The following is a 6,731-nucleotide window of genomic DNA, read 5'->3' on the forward strand; positions in this document are numbered from 1 at the left end:
ATATATCAGTTAGACAAATTAAGCGATAATTAGACAAATTTGATTTTTTTTTCCAGCCAAAAATTTATTATTAATTAACATCAGTTATTTCAAGATGTTTAAGAAAGGTTGGACAAAAAAAATAGGATGGACATAAATGATATATGAACTATGGATAGTATTTTGTAAAGATGACTTAGATAACACATCTGCACATCCATTTCCAGTCCTTTTTGATGCCTAAATTCAATTTTTCCAGAGCAGTTATTCCACAAAGAGATTGTATGAGATATTGTTTTGATATTCAGATTTGTTTCTTGACGGTTAAGAAGATTAATAACTGTAAAAATGACTCATTCGAATATGATGTATATAACCGAGTCCCCAACATAAGACAAGTTTGTCTTAAAAGTAAATAATTTTATTTTTTTATATTATATAATAAAAATATATTATTTACTGATAATAAAAATATAGTTATTCATTTATCACAAATAACTATGCAAACATGTGAATCAAGTATAAGAATCAAACAATATAATGATTTCAACAAAGAAAATTTAAAAAATATATTTATGTTATGTAGTCTTATTTTATATTGTTTAAATATGTAATACAATATTATACATTATTTTTTTTAGAATTGAAAAATACATATAATATCTTATCCGCGCGTAGCGCGGTTAAAAAATCTAGTTATTAATAATTATGTAATAACCGGGGTTCTTCGTTCAAAGTTGGATTGATTCTTTGTTCTGGATGTTAAGTTCATTAAAAAATTTATTTAAAATACACAATATTTTTAAAGTATTATTAAAAATACACAATACATATTATGGATCCCTCTATATATTAAAAGAGAAGTCACTTTAGTGATATCTCGTGACGTGTCGCTCATAGGTGAAATTTCAAAAAAATTGTTATAATTTGATTGGTCGATTGTTTTTAATTTTTATTTATTTAAATTAGATCTAAAAATTTAAGGTAAGTCTAAAAACATTTAACATCACTTGCCATATAATCTAAAAAATATTACAAATAACAATTTATGGCAACTAATTCTCAAAATTATAGAAAGATTAATAATGTTATATTTATTACTTTTAATATTTATAAACTATAAAATATAATGAACGAATTTTTATATAAAATAATTATAATAGTTTTATACTCTACTTGACGAATTGTATTCGAATATAATTATATAATAACTATTTTAAATATTACAAAATCCAAACATGTTTATTAATATGATTTTTAAATGATTTATCGTTGCTTACAAAATAAATTTATCAGAATTTTAAAATTATTTATATAGTGTTATAAATTATTTATAAAAATAAAACTCCGACTATATATTGATTGAGAAGTCACATAAGTGATTTTTTATTACGTGTTGATCATATATGAACTCTTCAAATTGTTATAATTTGATTGACCGATGATTTTTAATTTTATTTATTATAATTATATCTAAAAGGAAAGGATAATTCAATTACCAATTTCCAAATAATCTACATAATATTGTAAATAATTATTTATGGTAACTAATTGTTGAAACTATGAAAGAGTAATAATGCGATCAATTTTTTTATATATTTATAAATTACATAAAATAATAAACAAAAGTGTTTATTTGAATTGATATAATGATTTTATATTCGTATAGAAAGAATTATATTTGTATATAAAGTATCATAATAACGATTAATGTCTAATAATTCAGTGCATGTTTTATAAATCATTTATAAAATTATAAATACATTTATAAAAATCAAACGTTTTAAATTATTATAAGAGGTTCTAAGTCATTTATAGAAGCTTATACATTAATTTATAAAATGAATTTTGAAAATTTATCCTCCTATTACAATATTTTGATTTTTTTTTCATTTTTAATGGTAAAATTCCTCAACTATGTTTACTTAGTGTAGAAACCCCTAAACTAAAGATTTACTGGTAGTAATAATAATTATGACTTGTTAGAGTTTAATTCATTAAATAAAGTTAGTTTATGGGGTTTTTCGTTAAATACTTAGTTTGAGGGTTTTTACCCAAAACAAACTTAGTTGAAGGGTTTTAACGTTAAAATTCCTTATTCTTTCCTTATTATCTATTATTTAAATCCTTATAATGGAATTTGTTTTATCAAAAACGAGTTGCAATTAACTGACGAGAAATCTTTTTTCCTATATCATGCATTTAATATTTAAATATATATATATATATAGCAAGATTTGAGTTACCAAAATTATGTATATATTATAACCAGAATATCTTTAAAAATTTATTAGAAGATATTCTATCTCATAGCTGAATTAAAATTTATTAGAGGATATTCTATCTCATAGCTTCTCTTGATAACTAGGTCATTTAAAAACTTAAACTAATTTGCTATATAAATGTCACGCCACCCTCATTAGTTTCACGCATCTATCTTTTAAGTTTTCATATGTTTTTGATCGTTCTAATTTAAATTATACTTTTGTGATCTTGCGCAGGTGTATTATAATCAATAAGTAGCGGAAACACCATTACTAGTAATTTTATGGAGGATTCTTCTTCTCTGTTTATTTTTGTTATCTTCCTCTCCATGTTGTATCTCTATCTATATTTTTGCATCAGTAGTGATTCAACTAACAAAAAGAGACGACTCTGTTTACCCAGGAACTGATCATCCCTTTCGAAAAAGGTAATTTTTTTTTTTTATAAAGTTAAATCACTTATCAAGAATATAATATAAGATGTGTATGCTAATCAAGTGTAATTTATTTATTCTGAGCCAAAGGTAATCTCAAAGCTTTTTAAAAACTTTGAAACTCATTAACGTTGTCCTATCAATTATATAATTTGTTATCTTTTGAGGATTGTTTATATGTTTAAATATTTTTGTTAGAATTACCTTTTTTCTGACTCAAAGCTTAGAGAAGGAAACCGTAAATTATTTATGTTGTTACAATGAAACCAATGATAATAAATCTCAGGTAATTCAAATCACTCTTTTATATTTCATGGCTGATTTTTTTATTGGGGTTATGCGTGAAATCTTTTTTTTTCAATTATATTTTTCTGATGTTTTAAGATTAGTGTTAAATGTGATCGTTTTCTAAACGTTCTAATGTATTCTTTGTTCATATGAACATAGTATAAATATCAATATGTAACATCGAATCTTTCATATTGAGAAGAAGAGTGAGTAGGCTAAAGTTGCTTCCATTGAGAAGAATCAGAAGATTGTTCAGCTCAATCCACAAACTATAGATATTAGCCTGCTATGCCAAGAGTTAGTGTATCGTAAAGAAACCGCGTAAGAGGTTTTTCAAAAGGAATCAAATTTTTATCCTTCTTTTTGGCCGATATACAATATACTTATGTAGTGGATGGTGACAATTGTCACTAACATAAATTATTAGGTTACATTTCTTTTTTGACAACATAAGAGGCTATTAGCCTATAAAACCACCGGTTTAGATAGCCAAACCGGGGATAGTAAATCGATATATAACATAGCTGAAGGCGAACTCCTCGCATCACGTGCAAGCTTGTCCACCATTGTGTTTTGTGCACTTGGAATATGTCTGATCTTGAAGTTAAGGAAGAAAGTCTTACTGCGGCAGAATTCCTTCATATTTGTAGCAAATGCTGGTCATTTTTCAGGTGAGGACACCATCTTCATCAGTTGAGAATAATCCGTCATAAATACTACATCTGAAAACTGCATGGTCTTCATACACTCCATTGCCCAAATCAGGCCTTCACATTCAACATGCAAAAATGATAGGCTTCGTTGAATATTCATTGCCCCCATCATTACGTCCTCCGAATCCATTTTCCGGCAGTACCAACCCTGTCCGGCAAAAATATCTTGTTCCCTCCATGCCCCATCAACATAGCAGACTCTTAGAGATCCCATTGTCTGCCAGTTAACATCTGGCTGAAAATACCCATAATATTCTTGTACCAAAAGTTGCGCGATCAGCTCAAAGTGTTCTTTCTATTTCTGCTTTGCGCATAATTTCTTGAGGATTCTCATTCTTATTAATATCAATTTTGTCATTTCTATTCTTTCATATATACCACATAATCCATAGAAAACAATCCATATAAAAAAAAAATTTTACACATAAATTATTAGGTTACATAATCACACATTTTGTAAAACAATTGCATTTAATGATTTATATGTCAGATAATTGGCTTGTCTTCCTGCATAAGGAAAAGTAACGGTTGGAGAAAATTGAATGTGATACGGAATAGATTGATACATTTTGGTGTAAATATATCTTCAAATGCAATTATTTACATAAGGACGAAATTGATTGTAACCGACGAACTACAACCATTAAAGGAAAGTTTGAAAGAGACGAAAGCAACTTGGAATCTCATTTATATTTTAACAAAACGAAAAATGTACATTCGGTGGAGCTTTCCCATACAAATAGAAAAGCCAAAGTTTCAAAACCCATGAACTGAATCATATCATCCCTAAAATAGACGTACCCTATATTTTATGACGATGGATGATGATATGTATTGATGATCTTATGATTCTTTTGACCTTACTAAACTCTAGATGTTTATTATTAAGGCGTATGAAGTCAAAACTGTTTCGATCATTAAATACAAATCATATAATTCGCATATATCGGTGTATAGCTTTGATTTACAATTGAAATGTAGCTATTCTAAACTTGAAACAATTATTAGTGAGTAGTTTATTGGTAGGTTTTTTACATGGAAGGGTACCATTTGCCACCCGTATCCAGCAACGAAACAGTAAAACAGGCATACGTTTCGTTAGTGTATAATTTATTGTTCACTGTTTTCGTTGAAGTTTAATTTGAACCACTCTTTAATTTCTCTCATTACTCACCATGTCTAAAATGAAGTTTTCTAAACAAAAATCTTGGATCCATGAGGCATTCAAATCCCATCAAAATAGATCCATTTTTAAGCAAAAGCTAAAACACCAAAGCCTAAGCTTACTTTTTCTCAGCAGTATAAACCACTGAACTTCAATGTTTATCAGCCAGTTATTGTTTTTATATTTACTTTGCATACTTTTGGTTGATCTAATACACAACTGGATCCAATTCCATTTATCTTTAGGAAGCGACTAACTTCATACATCCGAAGTTATATAGATTTCCGGAGAGATTTTTTTCGGCTATTCCCGAAGAGATTCATATATCTATAAATTTGTGTAGCTTAATTTTGAACTTCCCAGAAACCCTAAAATAAATAAACCAGAAAATCTCCTTGAGATCTCCAAAATATAATAAATAAACCAGAAAGTGTTTTCTTAGAACAGTCATAGAGAAAAGAAGAAGTTAGAAGTCTCTCTTGAGATCCCGCCATAAAAATAGAGATTTTCAAATCAATTTGATATGAGTTGGGCTAATTAGAGTTTTCTGTAGCATGCAATTTTTTAGCCCTACAAATTTTACAGGAATCTCTGAATCAATATGAACAAATTAAAACACACACACAAAAGTAGAACTAAAATGACAAAATAAGATAAAAGAGTAACACATGTCATTTGAAAATCAAATCCTACTGTGAAATTTGAGATGGGATCAAAGATGAAAAATTAGGGTTTAAGGGTGCGACAGTCAATGGGTGAAACTGCGAACATGATCTAATCGACACTCATCTCTTTTCCATTGTCATAAAATCAACAGAGAAAGAAAGTTAATTAGATCATGCTGGCAGCTTCATCAGATGCCTGTACACCGTTCACTTCACCGTATCAGAACAAGAAAAAAGAGAGAAATTAAAGGCACAAAATATTTTTTTTTTTTGTAATAGCTAGGGTTTTCGCATGTAATTGGTCTTATCAATGAAGAAGAAGAAGACGGTTTATATAGAGGAGAGAGGAGAACGTGAAGGAGGGTTGGGTGGCTATAAAAGATGGAATATGTTTTAGTGGGGTCAGTTTTACAACTAAATAAAAGTATGTGGGTCGAAAGTGAAAATGAGTGACAAACAAAAGGCGTTAAAGAGAAGTGGTCCAAAGTAGAACCGTGAATAAAATTGAATAATGTCACGCCGATTCTCCGAGCCTCATGCACTTCTTCTCTCTTACAGAGACAGATTAGCTTGGTGTGATGTATTTACTTGCTTCTTCTGTAACTCTATTAATTACTTCTACATATTTTGATGGGGACCCCTTTTTCTCTTTCTTTATTTTATCTTTAGCCGTTAATTCGAGTAAGCAATACTACTATTCTATTGAGATAGGTATAAAAGAAGTAATAGTGTTCTAATCAATACTTTTTATTATTTGAAATAAGATTAATTTATACAAAATGCTTGTTCATTTGATGCTCCGTGAAATTTCTACCGCTTTGACTTACTAATTAGAGGTTTAAAATTTTATGTCGCTATAATCTATAAGGACTTAATGTACAATTGGATATCCAGATGCTAATGAAAAAGGGTTACCGATTAATCACTCATTCGATTTAAAATTTACATTATGTGATTGTGAGAAGACTAGCTAGACGGTTTGTACCGCATGAGATACATCGATCCGTTCGTACTTTCCATTTTAATTAGTTTGAACAATATGGGTTCGAATGCATTAATTTTACTAAGCATCTTGGTAATAATATGTTCAGAACTTCGCTCCTCTTATGTCACTTTGGATTCGATGAATCAAAACGTAAATCTTCGTTAGTGTTTTCCTTGTTTTTTTTATTTCTTTTCTTCAAGAGATCACCTATTCTTGCGTTGTGCCTTCAGTGAAAGCA

The 6,731-nt window shown here is 28.6% G+C and overlaps 1 non-coding gene across 1 annotated transcript; it reads right to left on the reverse strand.

The window, feature by feature from the left end:
• Window positions 1-5,581: 5,581 nt before the first annotated feature.
• Window positions 5,582-5,713, reverse strand: MIR167B (microRNA MIR167b). Its single transcript, NR_120806.1, has one exon. It is a non-coding gene; the product is annotated as a microRNA MIR167b (primary transcript).
• Window positions 5,714-6,731: the final 1,018 nt, after the last annotated feature.

Source organism: Brassica rapa, chromosome A01 (assembly GCF_000309985.2).
Source record: "Brassica rapa cultivar Chiifu-401-42 chromosome A01, CAAS_Brap_v3.01, whole genome shotgun sequence".
Taxonomy (NCBI): domain Eukaryota; kingdom Viridiplantae; phylum Streptophyta; class Magnoliopsida; order Brassicales; family Brassicaceae; genus Brassica; species Brassica rapa.